The following is an 18,642-nucleotide window of genomic DNA, read 5'->3' on the forward strand; positions in this document are numbered from 1 at the left end:
GTAGCTGGGCTCTCAGGGGTGTATTCTTTCCTAGTTTTTGTAGTCCTGATGTTACCTAAAATTCGACTTACGCAATTAATCTGGTTTAATGCAAAGATTCATTTGATACCTTGAAGTACCATGTTCGGTGGCTCGATTTGCAAGTTGGCACTTTGCGTATGGGATAATGCAACTCTGTTAGCCAATAGGGCTACCAGCTTTCCTACTGAAAAAATAATTGAGGTTTCACATGTAAGATGTAAATTCGACATGTCCTTCTTTTGACTATCAGCACCCTGCATTATGGGCTTATAAGGCCTACCTTAGGGATGACTTGCAAATATTAAAAATGAAGGGTTGGGACTACCAAAAGGGTTATTTTGCCATGACGAGTTGGCAGTTTAATAGCAGTCCAACTAAGCTGCGACGGCCGACCTGGAGCTTTGTTTTCACTTTGTCAAAACAGTGCTGTAGTCTACTGATGACACTCCCCATTCTAGCCCTGATTACCCGGTGTGTACCATATGCAAGCTCCTTAAGGTAATTTAACTTTGCCATTCGGGGATTAGCCAATTGCACATACTTTTGAGGGTTCAGAGCACATACATGTAGGCCTGGACAGCAGGGGCCGGTGCACTACAGCTGTCAAAAAGCAGTGCAAATATGGGGAATTAGGGGATTAATACAAAAAGATTCCCTTTCCTACAATAGGTAATTCACACCTTAAACCTTCATATTTGGCTTAATCTGGTTGCAGGGGCCAACATTGGACACCTCGGTCTTTTAAAGTAGCCATTCCACCTGGCCAGTCCTTGTACCACTCTTTGGAACTGGGAGTCCCTCAGGGCTCTGCCCTTAGCCCCACATTGTTTAACTTGTATGTGAAACCGCTGGCTGCTGTCGTCAGGCAATGTGGCCTTACCATGACATCGTATGCAGACGACACGCAGCTGGCGGTGACACTCAGTGGGGACCCTGAGGTGACGGCGCCCAGATTCCGGGCAGGACTTATAGCTGTGGCTAACTGGATGCGTAACAACTGCCTACAGCTTAATGCCAAGAAGACCCAGGTCCTGATTGTAGGGAAGCAGGCGGAACTCTGGGGAGATCAGTGGTGGCCTCTCGAACTGGGGATGGCCCCCATCCCAGCGGCCGAAGTTAAAAATCTGGGGGTCTGGCTGGATTCCAACCTTTCTTTTACCAGCCATACAAAGAAGATAGCAGCCACCTGCTATGGCATTCTGCGAGGACTGAGACCAGTCCTCAAATTCTTCGACCCTCCCACTCGGCAAATGGTGGTGCAGTCCTCTATCCTTTCCCGGATAGACTACGGGAGTGCCTTGCTTCTTGGAGTCAACCAGGCTGAGGCGACTAGGCTTCAGAGGGTGCAGAATGCTGCTGCACGGGCCATTGTAGGTTGTCCGAGACGTTGTTCGGTCTCCCCTGTCCTGGCCTCTCTTCACTGGCTTCCGGTCAGACAGAGAGTCAAATTTAAGGCTCTCTGTCTGACATTTAAGATTCTGAAGCTTTCCTCTCCACCGGCCCTGGCGAGTCTCATCTCTCTGTATGTTCCTACGCGGTCCCTCAGATCCGAAACTCACCATCTGGCGACTAAGCCTAGGTTTAGGCTGAGCAGGATGGGAGGACGTTCCTTCCGTGTTTTGGCGGCGGACTTATGGAATTCCCTTCCTGTACACATTCGGGCCCTCAACAGCCTGACTCTTTTCAGACGCGCCATCAAAACCCACCTGTTCACTTCTGCTATCTGAACTCTCTTCTTTTCAGCTCTGATCTGTTGTGTTGTGTACATGATCAGGCGCCAGGACGCCCCTTCGCTGGGGCAGCTGTTGCGCCCAATAAATGTTATTAACATAACATAACATAACCTCATGAGGAATTAAACTTGGAGGGAGAATAAGACACTCCCTGTGGTCTCAGTACAACAATAAAGATATTCTATCCCATTATTTCAGTTATATATAGGCTATCACAGAGTTGATGACTGCGGCCTCCTAGTGTTATAGTATGCTGTTGAGACAAAGTCTACTGCATGGTTATGCATGTGTACCCCTGCCCCGGGTTCCTATCTTTACTGATATCTGGATCCCTTCTGCTGATTTTTAATGTCAAGTCATTATAACTTTATTCAGTTTCAGAAGAAAGCCATAAAAGTTTATAAAACCAACATTACAAATTAATATTCCAGTGACCTATTTACAAATCAGCATAAGAGAATTCATACAATTTGATTATTTAAAAAAACTATAATCCTTAAAATTCAGTCTTTAGATAAAAAATGCAATCCATGTTACAAATCACTTAATTCCACAACAATGTATACCCCCCGTCTAAAGAATACATCAATACTTAGATTGTTGTCATAGGCAAACACGAATCATGCTTGTGTACGATGACATAGGCCGGTCTCATTAATTACGTTGTTTTTTTTTAAACTGGCAGCAATGCCCACAGCGCTACCCTTGAGCGATGGAAGGCTGCTGCAATCATCAAGAGTTAACGCTGAGCAGAGGACACGCGCCGTGAGGGGAACGGCTTGTTCCTAGCTGTCCTACCTCACCCAGGGGGAACGGCACCTCCTCTCCCGTTTCCGCGCCGCGAGGGCAACGGCTGCTGGCTCCTTCTTGCCGGACCGGTTGCAGCGGGAATTACATCCCCCAGCTGCCCCGGCCTCCGGCGCTGCACCTGTGACGGCATCCCTGCGCCCGGAGGCGCTACAAGTCCAAGGGGCGCCGAGCGCGTTGGCGGGACGCTGAGCAGAGGACACACGCCGTGAGGGGAACGGCTTGTTCCTAGCTGTCCTACCTGACCCAAGGGGGAACGACACCTCCTCTCCCGTTTCCACGCCGTGAGGGCAACGGCTGCTGGCTCCTTCTTGCCGGACCGGTTGCAGCGGGAACTACATCCCCCAGCTGCCCCGGCCTCCGGCGCTGCACCTGTGATGGCATCCCTGCGCCCGGAGGCGCTACAAGTGCAAGGGGTGCCTCGCGGGACGCGCACGGACGGTGCCGGGCTGAGCCCGGGCAGAGGGCGGGCCGCCGGTGGCCGTCTGGCCGTTCCGGGCAGGAGGAGGCAGTGCATCGCCACGCCATATACTAAGGTACTGTATTAATACGGATAACTGCAATGGGGAAGAGGAAATGTATGGAGGGTGTCACAGACGGCACTTGCACTCGGGTGAAAAGAAGAAAGTCCAAGAAGGCCACTAAAGTACCTAAACATGCGGGGGAGAACTGTGTAATGTCACGCATTGAAGAACTGATAGAAGACTGTAGCCTTATTCTCACATCCGAGCCCCCTTCAGAGCATATCTCGAGTGAGAACAATGGGGAAGATGTAATTGATTTTTTGCAGAAAAACGGCAAACGGGGCACGACTGTTGTCCCTGGGATGTTCTTGAAGAAAAAGATCACTCGCAATACCGATGAAGGCATAGGGGATGCCTTAAACGCTGGGTCAACAAGAGTAGATGTAGAGGCTAAAAAAGCTCCCCCAAGCTTGCTTGATTCAATTGTCCTGTGTTCAAATAGGTTCTCTCCTCTCGCTGACATTGACTGTTCAAATAAGGAGAATGGGGACATCTTGATTCAGCTAATTCCATCTTATGCTTCCCAAAGGCAGGGGTTGGAATAAAATACGTACACACCCATTTCTGGAACTGGGAATGAAATTTCTGAGCTATGTAGCCTTGTGAACCATTTATGTAACTTTATTCATTGCATGCAAGATAAAGTTGATATTTTAACTTCTAAAGTGCACAAGGTAATTACTAATGTAAATACATGCTCCAATTGTAGCCTAGATAAAAAACTGTCGAGCATTGTTACTGTGGAGAAGCAAAAGGCAATAATTCCGCACCCAGTGACACAGCAACCTAGGGGTAGTACCCTGACAAAAACACACAAGCCTCACAATAAAGTAGGTAGAGACATAGAGGCGCCAGCGAATCCCCCGCCTGTGAATACCCATAAACCAAAATCTCCTGACAGAGCAAAAAATAATGGGTACACAAAGCATAACGCTAGGCCTATTAATATCCCCAATACTACTAGGTATACCCCCAAAAACTTGACGGGCAGATGTCCCTCCCTGCCTCGACCCACACCCCCTGATTTATCTAAAGTATATATGGTAAATGTCCCAAAAATAAGCCAAGGGAAGGATGTAGAAACAAAAGATTCCCTGACAAACAGAGCTATCCACTGGATCAGGCATACCAGAGGATGCCGATCAGTGAGCAGGGAAGACATAGTTAGGGCCACCAGGCTCTCGCAACCAGGATACGGAGCCAACTGCATTGAACTCACACTTAAAAGCGAAAGCATGGCACAAAACTTGATACTATTGGAGTTCAGGTCCTGCTCCCCTGATCATTCATCCAATCAAATTAGATCCTCACCCCCAACAGTGGTTGAAAGATAGGGGAACCCAATCGCAGGGGGTAGGTGTAGGTGGGTCGTCCTTGGAATCCAATGATTGACTAATGCCAGATGACACTAATTCCAAACCCCCTGATGATATATCATCAATCACTCTAACCGCGTTGCAGGACACCCCCTTGGGAACACCTCGTGTAACATTAGATCCAGGGGTGTACACTGGGGAGGGTAGCCCCTTAGATCAGAGCCTTGATGTAAGTTTGGTGACAGATTTCGATGCATTTGGCTCCATTATGTCTTGGAATATTGCGGGGCTGAGTGCTAAGGTACAAAGCCCAGAGTGGGCTTTGTTTGTCAGCCAGTTTACCTTATGTATATTTCAAGAAACGTGGCTCCTTGACCCCCTGCACTTCCCAGGGTTCCTAAACTTCAGTGTCCCCGCTGGAAAAAGCGATAGAGGACGACCCTCTGGTGGATTAACAATTTGGGTCAAACAGGACTCTGGAATTATTGTAAAGGAGCTCATCTCGAATCATAAGGATATACAGATTGTGTCCCTTATGCTTAATCTGGTTAAACCATTAGACATTTACAATGTGTACGCTAGGAGCACAGGGGGGCGGAAGTATGATACCATTGCTGTCCTTGATGGCCTCATCGAAAAATTAATTGTCCAATTACAGACCAATATCTCTACTACCTTACTTTGGTAAGGTTCTTGAATATTTGGTCAATAAACGTGTGTCTTCCTATATTGAAACACATGCACTTCTTGACTCGTCGCAGTCAGGTTTCCGTGCCGCTCATGGAACTGAAACAGCAGTAATTTAAATAGTGGATAACATCCGACTCTCCTTGGATAGGGACGAATCAGCCATTCTGGTATTATTGGATCTTTCCGCAGCCTTTGACACCATCTCCCACAGCATTTTGAAACATCGGTTGTGGGAGGTTGGTGTCAGAGGCAATGCTTTGGCGTGGTTTGCGGACTATCTCAAGGACCGTTACTCCTATATTAAGATGAATTCTCATGCATCGCTACTATCCCTTTTTCTGTGGGGGTCCCGCAGGGTTTGATCCTTAGTCCCTTATTATTTAACCATTATCTTTGTCCTCTGGCCCACATTATAAAATCCTATGGCTTCACTACGGTGTCTTACGCAGACGATACTCGGGTACTTATCACCTGTAGATCCAATTCCCAGGAAACCTGTACTAGTTTTAAACAATGTATGATTCACATTAATAGTTGGATGAGTGAAAACAAACTTCAACTCAACTGCAGTAAGACCGAAATTTTGCTATTCGGCAAGGCCAAGACCTTCTGGTCTCAGGACTGGTGGCCTCATGATTTAGGGCCCTGCCCTGAGCCTAAAGAAGCCGTAAGAGACTTAGGGATCATGCTTGACGGGGCTCTTTCTATGAAAGTTCACGTCAACCAGGTTGTCGGGACTTGTTTCGGAATACTTCGCCAACTGCGTAAAATCTTCAAATGGCTCCCACCTGAAGCCAGAAAGCCCCTGGTCCAGGGATTGATCGTCCGCAGGCTTGATTATGGAAATGCCATGTTTGCCTCCATAAATGAGAATCTGCTGACGAAGCTACAAACCATCCAGAATGCGGCGGCGAGGCTAGTGCTGGGCTTGCCTCCTAGGTCTGCTTCTAAACCCATTCTTAAAAAACTGCACTGGTTACCTGTGCGCCAAAGATGCCATTTTAAAATTTTGAGTTTAACTCATAAACTCCTTCACGGCATTGGCCCTTCTTACTTAGCAAAAAATTATTGTGGTACACTCCGTCCAGAGCCCTCCGCTCTAGCTCAAAGTTCTTGCTGTCTCAGCCTAGAGTCCGGACGTCCAGGAATGGATGCCGATCCTTTTCTTATGTGGCCCCCCAACTATGGAATAAGTTACCTATTCATCTCCTGTCCCTCTCCAATCATTTGGAGTTTCGAAGGGGTTTAAAGGCGTGGCTCTTTCCTAAATAAAGTTTCCCTGTGATGTGTCTCCACTCTGGTAGGTCAATGCCTTTCTTCTGCAAAGCGGCTTGAGACCTCTTTTGGTGATAAGTGCGCTATATAAAAGCATTTGACATTTGACATTCGCATCTGATTGTTGCAGGAGATTTTAATGTAAACTTTGAACCTTTGTCAAGTGGCGACTCTTATTTTATAGATGAACAAGACAGCCAGTGGGGGGTTCCTAAGCTAGAATTGCACCCAGTGAAAAGGTGGACTGATCTGGTGATCCAGATTTACTCTACCTGTTTAAATAAAGGATTAAGGGCGGCCAACTGCAGAACCCCTAAAGATAGGGTGGGTGCGGTCACATTCAAGAGCGGTAACAGAGATAGTAGAATTGATTATATACTAGTCCATCTTGAGCTGTGGCACCATCTGGAGGATATGATGGTCGTTGACCGCCTTGAGAGTGACCACAACCCCCTATGTATGACTTTTTCCTACTGGGAAGTGCCAGTGATAACAGTGGGCCCAAGTGATGGAAGCTCCCAAGCCGTCCTCCTTGCAAATGATATGCGCCATTTGAAGTGGGCCAAAGCCAGTCAAACATTGACTTTATTTTAACGAATTTAGAGCAAGCTACTATGGAATTAGGTGCCTGCGCCAATGCCGAGCCTTCAACCCCAGAGAGAGATAGCGCAAACAAGGTGCATGAAGCCTTGTTTTTACAAATAAAAGGCCTATTTGTTAAAACAAACAACCCAAACAAAACTATGACTGATAAATCTCCGAGGTGGTATAACAAAGAATGTAGGAAGGCACGACTGGATCTAGGGCAGGCCATTAAAACATGATCCAGCGCCAGTGTCGGTATAGCCAGGAGCACGTATAAAAATGTCATCCTAAAATCTAAGCGTGCTTTGGATGTAAAAAAATGGGGTGAGCTTAAGGAGGCTAGTTCAATCAAGAATTCCAAACAATTTTGGGACTTGTTGAAATGGGGATCCGAAGGCCGTCCAGATACCCCAAAATTGGGTAGCCCAGGATGACTGGGTAGCTCACTTTAGGCCTCAATACGCCAAAGGGCTGGAACTACCATCAGAACAGAGTGAAGGGATTGTACATACCCCATGGGTGGAAGATGCGTTTACTATCATGGATATCCAGCATGCATTTGACTCTATCACACCTGGAAGGGTGCCAGGAATAGATGGTGTCCCGGCTGACATTTTCCTAAACAACAGAGAACTCTGGGGAAAGTATATACTGTTATTGGCAAATATGATAGCCAGCGGATCCCCAATACCTGAATCCTGGAATGGGGCGGAAATAATTCCTGTTTACAAAAAGGGTGACAAATCGCTCCCAGGCAACTACCGCCCGATCAGTCTAATTGATACCATCCAGAGGATCTATGGTAGACTGGTACTAAATAAAGTCCACGAGTGGGAGTGTGAGATGAATATCTTGTCTCACCTTCAAGCGTGATTTAGAGCCTGTATAAGTACAGTCGACCAAGTCCTACACTTTGCCATGCTTTATTGGAAGGTTGTCCAACTGGGGGGGCAGCTAGCCTGTATGCTGCCTTCATTGATCTGAGGGCAGCCTTTGATCTAGTCCCGCGTACAAATCTTTGGCTTGTACTGAACGACATGGGCATGCCTCCCACCCTTCTCTCCTTGATTATTAAACTGCATGAGCATAACTATGCCCAGATAAGATGGGGGCCCCCTGGATGTGTCACAAACCAGTTCCCGGTAGAGAGAGGAGTGCGCTAAGGTTGCGTGTTAGCACCGACGCTCTTCTCTCTCTACATTAATAATGTGGCAAAGGTTTTGATAGAGGCAAATGTTGATGCTCCAATTTTAGCAGGCGCCAAAATACCAATCTTAATGTTTGCCGACGACTGTCTCATTATTTCCAAGACCCCAAGTGGCTTGCAAAACGCACTTGGGATCTTCGAAACATTTTGCATTGACCACGGGCTGGAAATTAACGTTTTAAAATCCAAATTTATGTCTTTTAATCAACACAAGTCATTTAGAGGGAAGGTATTGATGAATAACCTACCCCTGGAAAAAGTAAAATCATTCTCATATCTGAGTGTAACCATCCAGCATGATCTCCGATGGAACGAACAAATTGACCTAGCAACCCTGAAGCATAGGCAAATTGCAGGGGCATTGATCAGTGAACATGCAAAGTCTCTTACAAAACCGGTGGCCCCCGCAATCATGGTCTACAATGCGAAGGCTGTGAGCGCAGCACTCTACGGGGTACAGATATGGGGGCATGGGAATTTAAGTAAGTTAACAGTTTCTGAAAACAGGTTCCTACGTAATCTTATCATCCTACCACATAGTACCCCCATGGGCCCGGTTCTTCAGGACCTTGGCATGAAACCAATTGAGATTATTGCAAACCTCCGCCCAGTATTATACTGGAGGCGAATCAGGGTAACGGCGGAGCTGAAAATATTCGCCATGGGACTTCTGGACATTATTAAAAGTGATGTTTTTCACCAGATAAAATGGCTCTCTGGAATTAGGAGTGGCAGGGTATGCTCAGATGTGAGTCCCTTGCTCACTGCACCATCAGGATTCAAGCAAGCCGGGCCGAAGACGGCTGCAATGCCAGAAACCGGTCCCCGGAAGCTTGTTTCCTTTCCAGTAAAGAATTGGCTTGGTAGTTTGGTCTGCCCTGTTCCCATGATGCACTGGGCCAGGGACAGACTAATTTGCATGTGGCCAGGTTCTGAACTGGGATGGTGCAGTGAGCTAAAAAACGGTGATGGATCAAGCCCTGATCTTTTGACTGGGTATGAGTGTTCTGTTTAACTCAGATGCTCTGTCCATCACCACCCCCTTTTCTGAATCGTTTTGGCCACTATAGGAGTGGCAGGGTATGCTCAGATGTGAGTCCCTTGCTCACTGCACCATCAGGATTCAAGCAAGCCGGGCCGAAGACGGCTGCAATGCCAGAAACCGGTCCCCGGAAGCTTGTTTCCTTTCCAGTAAAGAATTGGCTTGGTAGTTTGGTCTGCCCTGTTCCCATGATGCACTGGGCCAGGGACAGACTAATTTGCATGTGGCCAGGTTCTGAACTGGGATGGTGCAGTGAGCTAAAAAACGGTGATGGATCAAGCCCTGATCTTTTGACTGGGTATGAGTGTTCTGTTTAACTCAGATGCTCTGTCCATCACCACCCCCTTTTCTGAATCGTTTTTGCCACTATAGGAGTGGCAGGGTATGCTCAGATGTTAGTCCCTTGCTCACTGCACCATCAGGATTCAAGCAAGCCGGGCCGAAGACGGCTGCAATGCCAGAAACCGGTCCCCGGAAGCTTGTTTCCTTTCCAGTAAAGAATTGGCTTGGCAGTTTGGTCTGCCCTGTTCCCATGATGCACTGGGCCAGGGACAGACTAATTTGCATGTGGCCAGGTTCTGAACTGGGATGGTGCAGTGAGCTAAAAAACAGTGATGGATCAAGCCCTGATCTTTTGACTGGGTATGAGTGTTCTGTTTAACTCAGATGCTCTGTCCATCACCACCCCCTTTTCTGAATCATAATCTCTGGAATTAGAGCGGTTCTCAGAGAGCTAGGTCTGGTGGAGACCTGGGAAGACCCAACCAATGCTATATTCTCCTCGAAAAAGGCAATTAAGGGACTGTACTGGGGGATGATATCATCAAAACTGTTCAGGACCACTCCCCCACTCTCACTAACGGGGGTGTTTATGGAGTTCAAGGATGAGACTCGCTTAGAGTCATTCTGGGACGACATAACGAAGCCACTGGACAGAAAGCTCTATTTCCAGCTGAGACTCTGTAGCATCACTGTCAGAGCATTGACATCCAGGTGGTCTAATGGAGGAAGCGCCTCGTGCCCTTCTTGCCTAGATTCTAAAGAAACAGTTAGTCATCTACTTTTTGTGTGCCCTGCATACTCTGCTCCGCGCAGAGTCTGGTTGCGGCCCATGGCTAAACTGCTGGGTACTCGGAGTGGAATAGTGGCTGCTGGATCATCTGTACAAACCCAAGTCCTTTAATATATATAGCTGTGGCGAAATTTTTAGGATGGACCTGGGTCATTAGAAATAAAAATCTAAAGGGAAATGTTACCTTCCCCCTGTGAACACTTGATGTATTTTAACATGATGACATTTTCTTTTTCTTTCATTGTAATGAATTTTTAAATTTTTTTAATTCTTGCGTAAATTTTAAATCTATTTTTATAAATATATTTCTAACTGTAATGCTTTTATGACAACTGTCGAATAAAGCTTGTTTGACTGAGTGACATCAAGAGTTAAGCAGCAGGAGCGCAGTGGTGGCAGCAGGAGTGCAGTGGTGGCAGCATAGCGTGTAGTGATCAGTAGGAGTGGACAGGTCTTTTTAAAACTGTAGCACTGGAGTGAGGCTTACCAGCTCACTCACCTTTAAGTTCCGCTGTGCTGTGCTTAACTCAATCGTGGTCTACATCAGCTAGATGTAGAGTTCTGCGTAGGAGTGGTAACTCTGCGCTGTCTATTGTTTTCCTGAGAATGGTACAGTGCATGGATAGAGCAGTGCTGTGGGTGTGTGGACTAGAGAGTATTACATTACATGAGAGATGTGGTGCTGTGCATTGCGTGCACAATGAAAGCATGTGCTGGGTGTATATTGCGAAAAGTATAATATTTAAAGGGTGAAGTGTGCAGTGCACACATGGGAATGTGTGTATTAACATTGGGTGTGTTTGCATGTAACACACCATGGCACACTGCAGAAAGGCTACAGTGTTGAGCAGTGCACAAAGAGTGATTATGTGTAGAATATATGTGTGTCTTTGGTGGCACAATACATGGAGGTAACCATACAGGATGGTGTGTGTGCTGTGTGCATACACTGAGTGCAAGTGTACCTGTAATGGTGTATTACATGGAGCACACTAGGTTCCAATGTGGGCATCCCAGGCCTCCTGGATGAAGACATGAGGAGTAGAGGAATCCCCCCAGACTGCTTTTCTGTAAGCTGGGTGGGACACACTGGAGAAGGGAAGAAACCCCCCCCCCCCCAATACACTTCAAAGTACACTCTTTGAATCAGTGAGAGATCAGAAGGAAGGGGCCTCAACACGTCTCAGGAAGGAGATGAGTCTGATTAGGGAATCCAAAAAAGTATGGCTGGGAGCCTTAGTTTAACCTTTTGATGCACATATCAATGTGGCTGTCCTCCAGTTGTGAATTGTAGTCAATGCCATGGCCTGTGTTGTGGGACTATCAGCTACTGAGTCTCTCCTGCTGTGATGGATATTGTTTCAAGAGGAAGAAGAGAGAAGAAAAGTGTGTGCTTAAAAAGAAAGAAGAGAACCCCAGCATGAAACTTCAAAGACCCAGACCCCAAATCACATTTGGTGTCTGGAAATAAACTATAGGAAGGGGAGTTGGAGACCCCAAACATTTGTCATCGGCAGAGCAGCCAGATGGGCCCTGAAAGACTTCTGCCTGTGACCAGGATGCAAGGCCTACTAGTCTGCCTGCTGGATGAGGGAACATCACCCAGGGAAAAGAAGACCACCAGTTCTGGACCCTGGAGCACCAGCACCTTCCTACCTGCCAAATCCAGTGTGCTCTGTGAGGAAGAGGAGAGCGTTAGGGGGACCGAGGTCCAGTGGGAGACCTGTTAAGAGGTCTCCCCGTGCAAGGAGGTGGCTGCCCGTTTTCAGAATCAGGTTGGCAACCCCTGTATGTTGAGAGAGGACAGCAGCAAAGATAGCCATGAACATATTGTCATGCAGGAATCATGAAGCCCACACCTCACAGTTGCAGTGACCCCATATGCCAGGAGGGACCGCAGTGGAAGTGAACTGTGCCAGTATCATTGCTGGGCCTAGCAGAAACCGCATTTGCTATGAGGGACCGTGGTGGTGTGGATTGCCATGAAGGAAGGTCCTATGCCTTGTGTGCCAATACCGCAACTTCACTGTGTCCAGATTGGGAGCACCAGTATCAAACCGCCAGAACTCCACCTTCACTCCCATGTTGGAGAGCACTAAAGGTACTATGGGTGCCAAGGGCACTGTGACCAGAGAGGTCCTCCAAGGGCTGCAACACCTACTGTGCCACCCTTAGAGGCCATGTACCTTAACACCCACACACTACCATTGCAGGCTGTTTTGGTGCAGAGAAAAGGGATATCCCTGTGTGCCATTCCTACAATCCACTGCCTGAGGGCTGGGTAAGCCACAACTCTAGCAGGGTGCACTAGCCGTCAGGTGAGCGTACAATTACATGTGCCCAATACCACTACAGTGTCTAAGTCCATTCTTAGACATAGTGAGTGTAATAAAGCCATCAAGATTATATGGTCTGGGAGTCGGTCATGATGAACTCCAAGGCGCCATAATGGCTTTATAAAACTTGGGAAGTTTGGTAGCACATTAAACCCACACTGATACCAGTGTGGTATTTAATGTAAAATGCTGCACTCAGAGGGTATCTTGGAGATGCCCCCTGAAAAACCACCAGCCCTGGTGTGGTTCCTGAATGGCTGCCCACCATCATTTGCCACCACCAGCCAGGTTTCTAGACCCCTGGGTAGAGAGCCTCCGCTCTCTAGGTCCAGAAACAAAGCCCATCCTGGGCCAAGGTATCATGCCTCCTCCCCCAGGATGGGCTGGGTACGCAAAGGAGAAGCTTAAAAGGCCTGCTGCCTTTCGAAGATGTCCCTGGCTTTTGCTGCCCCCAGCAACTCGCTCTCACCGGTTCTACCCCCCACATTGGGTGGGAAAACCGAGCTAGTTAGAGGTGTGGCCACCTTTGCCAACCCCACCCATCATTCGGGGGAGGGGAGGTAAAGCACACATCTTCGTCCCCTCCATCTTGAAGATGAGGGGACTCGGCATATTAGGGAGAGGCTCATGCCTCCTCCCACCCCAAGAAAGGAACCATTTGTCCCAACCTGCACACCCCTTTTAACGCTCCTAAATCTAGTATTTATGGGCCAACCTGAACATTGCCTTTTCAGATTCATGGAAGAAAGAAGGACTGAAGAGCCGTACTGAACCAATGAGAAGAGGACACCAACTGCTTTGGCCCCAGCCCTACCAACCTGTCCTGTCTACGACCTGCCTACAGCAAGAACCCAGGTGAGCCCAGTAGCCAGTAATCCCCAAAGCCCTGACCTGCAACCATTTTACAGACTCAGTCTCCCATGAGCACCTGATTTGCTCAAGCCAAGACTCGCCCACAGAGTTCAGATTCTGGCGACTCCGCAATTCTGCACCCCATGGCCCGAGTTCAAGTGGTCCAACACCACACGGAGGTGTCCCCAGTGATCCTGAACTGGGATCTGGTGATACCCGACCTCCCTAAAGCTTGAAAATGCCTGCGGCCTCAGCCTGAAGGGTCTCCCCGACTGCAGCTGGTAAGAAAACTTGACGCTAGAAGACACTCTTAACACCCGACGCCCCATGGCCTTAGTTTGCCCAACCGACGGTGTCCAGGCATCCGCCAAGAAATCACCTTACCTCTCCATCCTTTGGTCACCCTGCCCGAGCCTGCAGCACATTTTCTTTAATGAAGTACTCCATAGAGAATCACAGGGTAACCAACATCGTCTTGGCACCCTACATGTGGCCGCCCCAGTGCCGCTGGTGGTGCAGTTCGAGTGCCTACCTATACCTTGAAGAAACTTGGCCCTAACCCCCAAAACTCCCACTTGTAAGAAGTTTACTTACCTGTGAAAACGATAACCGTTTTTTCCCATAGGAACCCATGTTATGAGATTTTGGGCTTAAACTGTTTTAAGTGTTGAACTGTTGTTTTATATGGGGATAACAGTAACTATAACTCAAGGAACTCCTCACTACATTTTGGCCAATTTCCAACAGCTTGGAAGGAGGCCATGCTAGTCCCCATCCTGAAGAAGATGGACGCGGACCCGGCGCAATTCTGTAACTACCGCCCCATCTCCCTCCTCCCTAAACCAGCGAAGGTCTTGGAAAAAGCCGTACAGCTACAACTTGCGGACTATCTTGAGACCAATTCTCTGCTACACGATTCCCAGTCGGGTTTCAGAACTGGTTTCAGTACGGAGACGGCGCTCCTGGAGGTCTCTGAGACGATTCGAGAGTGTGTGGATAGGGGCGAGGAGGCCATGCTGGTCCTCCTTGACCTATCCGCCGCTTTCGATACGGTGTCCCATGAGATACTACTGGATCGCTTAAAGCAGATAGGTTTGGGTGGCTCCGCTCTGTCTTGGATCAGTTCCTTTCTTAAAGGACGTACGCAGAGGGTTCTCCTTAAACCATTTTAATCTGAGAGTAAACCCCTGGTCTGTGGAGTTCCTCAGGGCTCTGCGTTGAGCCCACTGTTTTTTAATGTGCATTTGGCCCCTTTGGCTAGAGTGGTGGAGTCTTGGGGGGTCAGAGTGATCTCCTATGCGGATGATACACAGCTAGTGTTTTCTTTTAGAGATCACTCTGACTCCAGTTTCGCCAGCTTCCGCCACTGTCTTGGCGAAATATGCTCCTGGATGACTTCTAATCATCTTAGGCTCAACACCGATAAGACGGAGGTCTTATTTTTTAATCAAAAAACCACTATACCTTCTACTTTGTGGTAGCCGACCGTGCTTAATCCTCCTCCCATCCCGGTCCAAACTGTTCGCAATTTGGGCTTTCAATTTGATGACGCCCTCTCTTGTAAAACCCAAATAAACAAGGTTACTGCAGCCTGTTTTGGGAAACTGCGCATGATGAGAAAGATCTTCCCATATCTTCCCATGGTTGCCCGCAGAACTGTCACTCACGCCCTTATAACGTCACATTTGGATTATGCCAACAGTCTCCACGCCTGGGCCCCTCTGTATCAAATTGAACGTCTACAAATCGTTCAGAACGCGGCGGCGAGGCTGATTGGCAATATCCCTTACCGTCAGTCGGTCGCATCCTACCGTAAAGAATTACAGCCCCCCCTCCCCATCTCCAGTCGCATCCAGTTTAAAATGCTGACGCTTGCTTTTCGGGCCCTTAACGGGTCAGGCCCGGGATACCTGCGAAAGAGACTTTTACTCTCCCAATCGGTCAGATCCCTGCGGTCTAACAATCTACGTCTTATCACAGTACCTCGATTCCGCCGCTCCAGAATGGGCGGCAGAGCTTTCACAGTTATGACGGCCAAACTCTGGAACAACCTCCCTCTAGACCTCCGGTTCACTCCGTCTGAATCCCTTTTTCGTAGCCGATTGAAGACCTGGCTATTCTCCACCGCATAATTCGGTCCTTTCTTTTTCTAGCCTGCAGTCTACAGCGCCGGGACACCCCCTCGGGGGTAGCCGTGCGCTTTACAAGCTTCATAAATAAATAAATATAACTCAAGCCAAGAAAAGTGTTGTGTGCCTAGTATCGTGAGACCCTTAGGTGTGATATCGAGGCATACCACCCCCCGTAATCGTTGTAATCTGAAAATAATCAACACGTATTCTAAAAGTAATTACTGTGTAATATAACCTGCTTTTTAAAACCATACCAACCTGCAACAATTACAAATCCATTCCCAATTGCATATCTGTATAAAGGTTTACAATTAAAAGTACATTTTACCTACCTGCACCAAGTCCTGCTTTGTTCTAGAAATAAAATACAAGTATACCTGTTATATTTACCCAATTGGTCTGGATTCTATCTCTGAGTGTGTATAATCAGTCCTTGAGTGAGTGAATACAAAAAATGCATAAAACCCTCTCTGGATAAAGCATTCTGCTCGGCCATACTACCAAAAAGTACTTACCTTATTTAGCCTCTTCTATACCTCTGAGGACTCCCTGAACTCTACGATCTATACCTTACTTTGGTATAGTATATACAGAGCCAGCTTTCTACAAGTGGTATCGCACATGCAGCCCAGCTCGAACAAATAGGACTTGAGCATTGCTAGTGCACGCAGTTGCAGCACCTGCTGAAATGCTGAACACTTCCTTGCTACTGGAACAGGTAAGACTTGATACAGGCCTACAGGGCCCCCGGAAAACTCGCTACTGTAGGTCCTTCTGCACCAAAGACTCTTTTGGCTAATTTCTAAGAAAAGGAGTGGACTCTTAAGTAAGGGGTGCCTTACCGCTACTGCCATTTGCCCGCATTGATGCTCACATCGCCTAGGGGGACCTTCAACGCCGCAACTCTTTGCTTCCCGCTTCCAGGGCCGGTTTCTCTCTGCCGCTGCAAGCCTAGCGACACCTGGCGCAGCCGCAGTGAGGGAGGTCCCAGCAGTCCAAGCGTCGGGAAGCCGCCTACGCCGAGTCCGCGCCCGGAGGCGCTTAAGACCAGAGGGGAGCCTCGCGACGCGGGACGCACGCGGGCGACGCCGGGCTAAGCCCGGGCAAAGGAATGTGCCATCTGGGGCCATCCGGGGCCAGAGGAGGCCGGGACGGGCCACCCCCCCTTAACGTTTCCAACGCAGACTGGGACTCAAGCCTAGCTGAGTGAGCTGGAAAGTTGTTAATAACTTAAAGTATTTGATAGCATAAATGTGGGAGTAACATCCTAACCTGGCATTCATTAAGTACTCTTATAGTTCTAAATAATACATGTACATGTTAGAAACTCTTGAATTAGGGGTGAAGTGTTAAGTGTTTAGTTGTATTTTACCTTGTACTATGATCAAAACGACTCGCATGGGGGGGTAGGGGCGGGATGTACGGGGACTTTAGATGCGTATCTCCAACGGATTGAATCAGGGGTGACCAAGGAGATAGAGATTGTAGAGAGGAGGCTCTCACTTGATCCACTTAATCTGATTGTAAATCCGGGTACAGTGTTAGAATCAAATAGAGTCAAACAAACATGTCCCCTAACAACGCATGTGTTAATATCCTCCGCTCCCAAAGAGGATCCTACTCAATGTATACAAATACTTAACTCCCCATGTTCTCCCCTATCCAGTTCTTCCCCCTAACCCCCTTCTACTCGCACAAGACAATCCAGGGCTCCAGTGGGCCCAAGAGTAAAATAATTACCCGGGAAAAGGAAAGCACGCTGTGCTCCCAAAGGTAGCCGCCAAAATTCAAAACAGGCAAGGAACAGAAATCATGCTAATGGGTTGGGGCCACATTTAGATAAAGTTGTGGAATCCGGAAACAATCCTAAGGCACAGGTAGGGAGTTCTTCCATGTCAGGCCCTAGTCCTGTAGGTAACAATCCTGACTTTTTAAAACAAATGGATGATAAGCTCAGGGCACTAATTGATCCAGTCATGGCGAAACTGGATTCAATTGACAGTAGATTAAATGACTTAGAAAGGCATTTACCCAAGAACCATCCGACCATTAATGAGATGCAACATAACGATGATCGGTCTGCTATTGTTCATACTATTCCTCCCACTGGCCAGAGCTGACCCCCTGTGGCCCAAATGGCCAATGTAGTGCCCCCCCCGTCATGCATTAATCCTGGAGTGAAGTTGGGTCCTCGGGGTCCCTTAGAGAGATTACATGGAGTGGGTATTAACTCTTCTAGGGAAGTGTCTCTCCATCTCCCACCGGAAGCATGACCCTATTCTATCATTCTGGCGAACGTCCCGAAAATTACAGATGGCCAGGAGGAGCACTGGTCCTCTCTGAAAAATAAGGCACTTCATTTTTTTAACACAAAAACTGTGCTAGGATATCACCTCTTCAAAGAGTTCAAACTGGTGAGAAGGGTTGCTTGGGTAGGACAATCACGAAAATGTATGGAAGGAGATTGTGTAGTTCTGAGTTTGGGGTCTCCTGAGATAGTGAGGCACATTCTTAGGCAGGCAGGATCCTTTAGGATTCGCCCTGACTGTATTAATATACTACCCTTGGGCTACTTTTATCAACTCCTCACACACTAAGGAACCAAAATAGGAAGAGATCACCCATTTCAGGAAAGTCTACCCCATAGCTCTGTCCCTTTGCAGAATAGATTTGAGCTTCTAAGTACGCTGGATGTCAACTGTTGACTGCCATGCGATCGAGATAAGGATCTCTTTGGATTAAGCCCAGTCCATGCTCATGGAGAGTTGTCATCCATAGGTCTTAGCTCACTCGAAGTTAACCCTCCGACTCCGGTACAAAATGCACGATTGGGGAGATCTGTTAATAACAGCCTGATCCAAGTGCTTTCCCATATTGGGCAAAGATCACCCATTAGAGGGTCATGTGATAGTGGGCCTCATGGTCTTTCTAGAATTGATATTGCTTTCGATGCCACATCCTTGGTCTCATGGAATGTGGCAGGACTCAGAAGTAAGGTAGTTTCACAAGATTGGCTGTCCTATGTAGACAGTAAAGACCTAGTCTTACTA

The 18,642-nt window shown here is 47.8% G+C and overlaps 1 protein-coding gene across 8 annotated transcripts in view; it reads left to right on the forward strand.

Annotated features, from left to right (window-relative positions):
• The window catches only part of SEC24C (SEC24 homolog C, COPII component), a 1,539,459-nt gene that overhangs the window by 1,076,163 nt on the left and 444,654 nt on the right, over nt 1-18,642 (forward strand). The window lies entirely within an intron of this gene.

This window comes from Lissotriton helveticus, chromosome 5_1 (assembly GCF_964261635.1).
Source record: "Lissotriton helveticus chromosome 5_1, aLisHel1.1, whole genome shotgun sequence".
Classification (NCBI taxonomy): Eukaryota; Metazoa; Chordata; class Amphibia; order Caudata; family Salamandridae; genus Lissotriton; species Lissotriton helveticus.